The 9,270-nt window shown below is 43.4% G+C and overlaps 1 protein-coding gene across 2 annotated transcripts in view; it reads right to left on the bottom strand.

The window, feature by feature from the left end:
• NAA60 (N(alpha)-acetyltransferase 60, NatF catalytic subunit) overlaps positions 1 to 42 on the bottom strand; it is a 21,547-nt gene extending 21,505 nt beyond the window's left edge. For both annotated transcript variants that reach the window (XM_021719088.1, XM_021719090.1), the window contains exon 1: positions 30 to 42. The gene's annotated coding sequence lies outside the window, so the exon portion shown is untranslated. The remainder of the gene's footprint in view (positions 1 to 29) is intronic.
• Positions 43 to 9,270: the final 9,228 nt, after the last annotated feature.

Genomic DNA, 9,270 nt, shown 5'->3' with positions numbered 1-9,270 from the left:
ATGTAACCAGCAGGGGCCGCAACCGGGACGGAGGCGGCGGCCCGCGGCACTTCCGCCTCCCGCGCCCGGCCGGCAGCACAGCCCGGAAGACCATTGGCCACCGCCCCCACGTGGCACCGCCCTTCCTGATGCCGCTGCCGCCATCTTGGGAGCGGGCAGGCCTCGCGCGAAGCCGGCCCGGGCGTGGGGTCGCGTTTGCGGGTGAACCGTGAGGCTCGGCGGAAGGGGCTGAGCTCGTTCCCTGCCCGCGCTCTCGGGGGAGGCGACGAGATGTGACCCGCCAGACCCGTGCGCGTCCCCGGGGCCTGGCGTGCGAGGACGCTGGTGGCGCGGCACCCGTGTCGGGGTTCCTTGGGTTTTCCCGAACATCTCACGCGCAGACACGGGGAGGCTCGAAAACACGAGGCTCTCTCCAGCCCTCCAGTTTTGGGCTCACACTTCCTTAGCTTACATTTTGGGCTTGGATGTTTACATCCCCTGCGCCTGGCCTGGCATCCGCACTTGGCAAACGATTGAATGAAACTACGAGGTTGGCTCCCGGCCCAACCATCCCAGGCTGGCAGGCAGCACCAACACCCTGAGACGGCGCCAGACATCAGCTGACAGCCAAAGTCCGATTTCGGCAAAAAGGCAGTTTAGGGTTGTCACTGTGTAAAATAGGCAAGTATCGGCTGTCCTCAAGTTGCAGGGGGCTCTATGGCGCAAGATCTAACTAAAATTTTACTAGGGAGCCCGTGTTGAGCAATTTATTCTCTATTTTCAAGTAACCACAGTGGTTCACATAACGAAAGGATGGAATAAGAACTTGAGTACAGCCAAATGCTATAATGATTAACTCTAAAAATGATTTAATTCATATCCAAGATAAACTTTATCACATATGAAAACATTTTTATATCCCAAATAAAATGGCACTATTTTAAAATGTTGAAAGTATATTCTTTTAAAATTTTGACAACAAATGATAAAGATTTGAGACGTTTAAAAGGTAATTAGTATAGACCAATAGTAGTGTAACAAGGTGATATAAAGTAACAAGGAATAGTCTATTGCTGTCTACATAATATGTTTAACGGATGGCTGGTGAAATCTTGATTTATGTAAAGCAATCTACATTTGTTATTTCTTTTAGTAACAGTTTCTGTAAGTTTTTTTTTAAACAAAAGGCTGGAAAATCACTTGGACAAAATGAAGATCAATATAATAGCATTTACAACTATGCAATTACAGGTTTAAGTGTTACAGACATGCTATTATAAGCAAAACAGCCGGGCTCGGTGGCTCAGCCTGTAATCCTGCGCCTTTGGGAGGTTGAGGTGAGTGGATTGCCTGAGCCCACGGGTTCAAGACCCGCCTGGGCAGCGAGACCTCATCTCTACAATAAATCAAAAAATCAGCCGGGCGTGGTAGCGCATGCCTGTAATTCTGGCTACTTGGAAGGCTGAGGTGGAAGGATCCCTGGAGCCCAGCAGATCGAGGCTGCGGTGGCCGGGAGTGGCCACTGCACTCCAGTCTGGGTGACAGAGTGAGACTCCAACTCAAAAAAAAAAAAAGCAAAACAGCTGTGGTGAACAGCTTGGATCCATGCAGAACATTTTGACCTCTCATTATATTTAATGTGTTATTAAAATTGTTTATAATCAGGTAGGCCAGTCATGGTGGGTCACGCCTGTAATCCCAGCACTTTGGAATGCCAAGGTGGGAGGATCACCTGAGCCCAGGAGGTTGAAGCTGTGGTGAGTAGTGATTGTGCCACGGCACACCAGCTCAGGTGACAGAGTGAGACCCTTACTTTAAAAAAAGTCTATAATTAAACTTGTTTCAAAAAAAGATTTAAGATTGAGTAGAAAGATCTGCACAACATAGCAAGATAAATGAAGCAAAGAGAAAATGAGGGTAGAAAACTAAAGCATGTGGTGGGTGTGTAAAATTCATACTGTGAAGTCCTACATACTTTCTAGAAATGGACTATAAATTTAGGCCAAGTCTTTCAGAATCCAATTTGAAAAGAACTGGTTATAAAATTTAATGAGTCAGTGTATCAGACAATAATTGTCCCCTAGTGTTCATTGTCCCATTGCTTCTCCTCCTCCTTTTTTTAAAAAAAAATTATTTTATCATAGAGTAATAGAACTTCACCCCTGCAAAAGGGCAAATCACTATCAAGTTTGAATTATATTCTTTGGCCTCTCTTACAGCAGGATCAGGCTATTTGCTAAAGTTTTATGTTTTTTTTTGAGTTGGAGTCTCACTTTGTCACCCAGGCAGGAGTGCAGTGGCATGCTCATGGCTATCGCAGCCTCGACCTGCTGGACTCAGGTGATCCTCCGCCTCACCCTTCCAAGTAGCTGGAACCACAGGCATGCGCTACCATGCCCAGCTAATTTTGATTGTAGAGAAGAGGTCTTGCCAAGTTGCCCAGGTTGATCTCAAACCCGTGGGCTCAGGGAATCCTCTCACCTCAGCCTCCCAAAGTGCTCAGATTATAGGCGTGAGCCACCGCCCGGCCTGCCACAGTTTTTAACAGTGGATAAGCGTGAAAGCAGGCAACTTTTGTGTCACATGCTTAAAAGAAAACTGCTAAAATGGTAACAATTGGTGAAGCTAGTTGAAAGGTGCATTGGTGTCCACTGCATTATTCTTTCAAATATTCAGGTTTGAAAATTTCCAAATAAAAAAGATGGGGTAAGAAAAGAGGAAATTGTTCCCTCTCTGCTTCCTCTCTCTCTCTCCTTTCCTAATGGCTAGAACATGGATACAGTGGTGAGCCCCTTCAATCACATAAGATATATGAGGTGCTTGATACTCAGTGTGTGGTCTGTGGTCCAGCAGCATCTGCATCAACTGGTAGCTTGCTAAAAATGCAGAACTTCAGGCCCCACCGGGATTAAATTAGAATTTGCATTTAACTCAGAATCTTCATTCAACAGGATTCCCACGTGAATCTAGAGTGAACATTAGTATTCAAAAAACACTCCCTAAGTGATGGCTGAGTAACAACATTCTATTGTTTCCAGGGTTCTATATACAGCACTATAAGATGAACTGGCATAACTGGGGGCATATGTATCCATTTAAACTTTAAAAACACCCCTTTTAAGCACAAATGAGAACTGTTTCACCAGGGCTATGTGCCAAGTGTTGTGTTAAGCATTTAACACAGGATCTCATCTATCCTCATGACAATTTTTTCAGCTAGGTACCACGTATTACTACGAGGGATGGTCAAGGTTATTTGTCCCCCAGAAAAAACTCCACCCTTTCTTGCTGTGTGGGTGGCACTGACTCTATCCCTTGTTCCAAAGTGTTCCCTAATTGGTCTAATTAGGGGCATCTCATTCTCCCTTCGCTCAGTGCAGATGATCCCAGCCTAAGCAAGTCAAAGGGAGGGGCATCTGTTGGCCGCAGGGATTGGTTCAGGAATGTGCTAATCATCATTGACTTCAATACTTATCGGTCCTCCAAGTCTTTGCCTTCCTCGTTTTTCTCTCTCCTGTCTCTTTGCCATGTTTGGAGGTATTTCTTCCGTTTGCGTTAACAGGCTATTAGGTTTATAACGATCATCCTCTCCTTCAATGTATCCACTAAACTCCTAAATTTAAAAAAAAAAAAAAGGATCGGGTACAGTGGCTCATGCCTGTAATTCCAGCATCATGGGAGGCCAAAAGCCCAGGAGTGTGAGACCAGCCTGGGCAACACAGCAAGACCTTGTCTCCACAAAAAATAAAAATAAAAAAAATTAGCAGGCCATGGCAGTGCATGCCTGTAGTCTCAGATACTTGGAAGTCTGAGATGGAAGGATCACCGTAGTCTGGGAGGTTGAGGCTATGGTGAGCTGTGATAGTGCCACTGCATTATAGTCTGGCGACAGAATGAGACTTTGACTAAATAATAATAAAAATTTTTATGAAAAGCTTTTCAGTTCTAGAAAGTTTTGCTATAATTCCCCTCCAGTTGTGGAATTTGGGTAAAACTGTCCTCTCTCTCCTCCAGAAATTGTTTCCCCAGGCATCCCCTATTCTGAGTTCTGCCTGTTCCTTCTACCTCTGGCTCCAGGGTCTCTTTGGGCATGTTACTGTTTTTTTCCTCTTGACTACTCATGGCCCCCCAATACCTGAAAGCACTACCAAAGGTGGAGAGCCAGCAGTCTCCTGTAGTCTAGTCATATATCAAGCTGTCAGGCAGTGGTACCTGCTTGGAGGTACTTGAAGGGAATTCCTCAATTCCCATCTCCTGAGCTGCATAGCCCTCTCCCATTCTGGGATATGGGAAGACAATCAGACTTCTCTGGCCCAGGGAGGGCAGCAAGCTACCATCTACCTGAGCACCCTGCCCTTCCTTTCTGAAGTCCCATGAATCTCCAAGGCCAAGATTACTCCAAAAATTAAGGCATTTTAATTTTCACCCCAGGCCTCTTTACCATTGTCTCAGATTCTTATCTGGCCCACAGAGAAGCCAAGTCCAGTACTGCTCTGTTATTCTAACCCTGAGTAACCCCAAATTCCCACTCACTCTGCTTAGTATCCCAGTTGCCAATGGCCCTACTCATGCTCTACTCAGGAAAGGTAGTCAGTAGATGGACTGGGATTGGGGAGGGAGGAGAGCAGGAACTGGTGATCAAGTTTCCCCACCAACATACAAAAATTAAGGTCCTAGATATTGCAACTCACCACCTTGTACACAAGCCCGCACACTTTCAGATTATTTTCATAGAGAAAATTCCTAGAATGTTGGTTAAAATTATTTTTAATTAACCACATTTAAACTTTGGAAACAAACTCCAGATTGCCTGCCAGAAAGGTTTTACCAATTTATTCTCATGCCAAGAGTGAGTCTTCTTGCTCTTGCCCCTATAGCAGTGTAAATGGTCCACACCCTCACCAACATAGGGTATTATTCTTTACCTCTCTACAATCTAAGCAAAAAAGACCTCATTATTTTAATCTCATTTCTTAGTAAGTTTGATCATTTTTAATAAACACTTTACATTTCATCTTTTTGTTTTTTTTTTGAGACAAGGTCTTGCTATGTTGCCCAGGCTGGTCTTGAACTCCTGGGCTCAAATGATTCTCCTGCCTCAGCCTCCCAAAGTGTTGGGATTACAGGTGTGAGTGACTGTGCCTAGCTCAATTCATCTTTATATGATTGTTACAGATATGTCAAACATGATGTTTTAGTTCAACTTGGGGGGTTTTCTGACACTAATATATATATATTAAGTAATGCCTGATTGTGGTAAATTTTTTAAAAGTAGAACAAAAGTGTATAAGGTGAAAAATAAGTTTTCGTTCCTCCAACTTTGAGTACCAGAGTTCACCAGGTAACCCCTCTTACCAGTTTCTTGGTATCCTTTCAGAGATATTACTTACATAGACAAGCACTATATTTTCTTAAGTAAAAAGTGAGTATGAGTGACATGGGGCTGAGTTTGGATATTGGATTCTTTTTCTTCCTGCTCTCCTCACTCTGGGTACAGATGGTGACCAAGACATACTCTCTTCCTTTGTCTGATTATACAATGGTTTGATAAGCACTTCAACAGAGGTGCTTATTGTACAAATGACAATGGAATGTCTAGAGAGTAACATGATGCATATTTGCTATATGCTAAACACTGTGTTATAATTCTTCCTATATGTTCTCAATTTTTTTCCCTCATTATCTGAATGGTAGGATTGTTGTACTCATTTTACAGATGATGAAACACCCACCCAAGGCCTTTATAGCATGTAGAATGAAGCTTCTATCTCCACTGGCAGCCCTGAACATCCACTATGGAGGCTGAAAGCCAAGAAAACAAACGAATGAACTGGTTCATCAACTAAAGCCATGATACCTTCCCATGGACCCCAACTTTCTTGATATACACAAGAGGAAAGCCACGAGTTTCCAAAAGCAGCTTTCCCAGGCAGACCCCTGAAAACATTTTCCCCAGGGTCCCAGAAACAAATCATGAACAAGTCGCTTCATGGCAAGTCCTGTAGCTTGTTGACCAGCATCCACTCTGCCTAAGAGGACTCTAGCACTTCCAGAAGAGCAGAAAGGTTCCATGAGCCTGGCATGAGGTAGAGCGGATTATTCTGAGTCATGATTCTGAAGAGTTAATCAGTATCTGCATGGATCAAAACCACTACAACCATGAACCAAATATTTTGGTTCCAAAGAAATTCTCCTCTGATGCAAAATGATGCATGTGTATAATATGGATCACCAAGGATGATACTGCTTCCTACAATTAGAACCAAGACAGAGGTGGCAAAGGACAACCATGTGGCCACATACACCAATCTCAGAGGATCAGGGCAGTACATTGGGATGGCTGGTTCTCCACAAATATTGTCAGTGTACCCTGAGACTGTGCTTACCAATCAGATTCACAAGCGATTGATGCTTAAACCAAATGTTTACTTGTTTATAGTAGTCACCGGAATACTCATACCCTTGTTTCACTTAACAAAAGGATATACTCATTTACCCTCCTAGCAAGAAAGTGAAAAGCATTTGTTTCACTAAACCCCCTCTATCATTCAGTACTAACAGTTTTTTAAAAAATTTAATGATTGACAGGTCAAAAATGGATTTCACTTAAGTAGGTTTCCTCTGATTATGAGGATGACATTCACAGCAGGACACAGAAGGCTTTGACTCACTCTCTGGAACTCTTCTCCCCGGGCTGATTTGGTGCTTTCTTTTTCCAGGTAAAACCTTCCTGTAGGCTGCAGGCGAGAAAGAGGCAAGACCATCACTTCACTCCTGGTCATCCCATCTCTGTCATTCCTAGGCCAGTTAGTCTTAGACAAACCCCCATCTCAGAAGTCTCAATCTGACGGGCCCTTTGAGGGAAAAAATGAACTATCTATGCATGTAATCCTCCAATGGACTATCCAGCCATCATTTCTTCTCTGTCTTCATTGTGTGTAACCTATATTCTCTGTAGATTTCATTACCCTCCAAGAGTCTCTGGTTGCAGGTTCTATTCATACAAATTAATCAGTACTAGGAGGTTTAGAATCATTTACTGAAAGCATCTCTGGCCTCAGTGACAGAAAAATAATTCTGAGCCAGGCTCGGTGGCTCAGCCTGTAATCCCATGCTTTGGGAGGCTGAGGTGAGTGATTTTTGCCTGAGCCTGCAGGTTCGAGACCTGCCTGGGCAACTTGGCGAGACCACATCTCCACAATAAATCAAAAATTAGCTGGGCGTGGTAGCACACGCCTGTAGTTCTAGCTATTTGGAAGGCTGAGGCGGAAGGATCACCGGAGCCCAGCAGGTCAAGGCTGCAGTGGCTGGGAGCGGCCACTGTACTCCAGTCTGGGTGTCAGAGTGAGACTCCAACTCAAAAAAAAAATAAAATAAAATAAAGCAAGGAAAATCTGTTGGAATTAACCCCACAGAACAAACTCAGGTTTTTGTAATGAGATTAAGAGGTTGGAGATATATATTAGAGCCCTGAGCCTTTTTTTGATGAAGAGATGCCTATCCAGCTAGAGGCAATCCTAGCTTCACTGAATTCTTGTTCTTGGTCAAAGTAAAACCTGCAGGCATGAGTTTGCATCCATTGTTCCCCCATAAGAGAGTGGAGGCTAGTGCACACTGGTTTTCTAACTGTTCTGTAAAGCATTCTGAATACCTTTAAGAAAAGTTTGTCACTGAAGTTGGGAGAAAGATAGTCTTACTTAACTGGAATCCTTTGGTCATGCACGTGAGAAGGTCTTGTGCCAATTTCTCATCAGCAACAACTTCTTATGAAGGATACACTAAAGGCCCTACGAACCAGAGACATACTTATTTTTAAGTAATGGACCCTAAAAAGCAGTACCGTATGGGAATGGAAAACACATCAGCCTAGTAAGCAATTCATCCTGGAAATCATGTTTAAAAATCACCAAAAAAAAAGATATATGCTTAAGAGTAAAGAGTGGTGATCTCTGGGTAATACGAATGTGGTGCTTTTATTTATTTTATGTGTACTTTCTAACTTTCTAAAATGTATATATACTGTTTTGCAATGATAAAAAGTTATTATTATTATTTTTTAAGAAGATGGCTTTCAGAGAGAAAGCAAATGCTTGGCTATAAAAATAATTTCAGTGTAAAGTGGTTATTGGTATTGTGTTAAAGGCAGAAATGGAGAAATTTGCAAATTAAGATATGTCATTTGAGGCTGGGCATGGTGGTTCACACCTGTAATCCCAGCACTTTGGGAGGCCAAAGTGGGAGGATCACTTCAGCCCAGGAGTTTGAGAACAGCTAAGCAACATAGTGAGATTTTGTTTCTATGAAAACAAAGGCCGGGTATGGTGGCTCAAGCCTGTAATCCCAGCACTTTGGGAGGCCAAAGTGGGAGGATCACTTCAGCCCAGGAGTTTGAGAACAGCTAAGCAACATAGTGAGATTTTGTTTCTATGAAAACAAAGGCCGGGTATGGTGGCTCAAGCCTGTAATCCCAGTACTTTGGGAGGCCAAGGTGAGTGGATTGCCTGAGCCCTCGGGTTTGAGACCAGCCTGGGCAACTTGGTGAGACCTCATCTCTACAACAAATAAAAAAATTGGTTGGGTGTGGTAGCACAACACCTGTAGTTCCGGTTACTTGGAAGGCTGAGGTGGAAGGATTGCCTGAGTCCAGTGGGTCGACACTGGGGTAGCTGTGAGTATATTACTGCACTCCAGCCTGGGTGATGGAGTGAGACTCCAACTCAAATAGAAAGAAAAGAAGAAATTAAAACAAAAAAAATTAGCTAGGCATGGTAGTGTGTCCCTGTAGTCCCAGTTACTGGGGAAGCTGAGGTGGAGGGATCGCCTGAGTCTAGGAAGTCAAGGGTGCAGTGAGCAGTGATTGTGCCACTGCACTCCAGTCTGGGCGACAGAGTTTCTGACTCAAATTTTGAAAAAAATAGTCACATATAATGGATATACAAACAAGCATCTCTGGTATTTTTTAAAAAGTGAGTTAGGCATATAATTCAGTCTTTTTTTCCTCAGTCTTGGTCTATCTTAGACTTAGTATCTCATCTATTTTTAGCAAGATCAAGCTTTCAAGCTTCCTTCTTCTTAGTCTACTTTCTTAGTTTTGGTAGTTAGCTCTTAGAAGGTCTAGGGAAGATTTTGTTTCCTCCCATTTTAGGTGTAACTGTCTCTCTGATAATTGATTGAGTTAATACCACAAGGTTCGTTTTTTGTCATTGGAGAGTGTTTATTTTTTGTAATAATAATGACAGCCGGGCTCGGTGGCTCAGCCTGTAATCCCGCGCCTTTGGGAGGCTGAGGTGA

This window comes from Carlito syrichta, unplaced genomic scaffold, assembly GCF_000164805.1.
Source record: "Carlito syrichta isolate Samal-C Ts95f unplaced genomic scaffold, Tarsius_syrichta-2.0.1 Scaffold314117, whole genome shotgun sequence".
NCBI classification, from domain to species: domain Eukaryota; kingdom Metazoa; phylum Chordata; class Mammalia; order Primates; family Tarsiidae; genus Carlito; species Carlito syrichta.
Note: the sequence above shows the minus strand (reverse complement) of the source record. Positions and strands in the feature narration are given on the sequence as shown.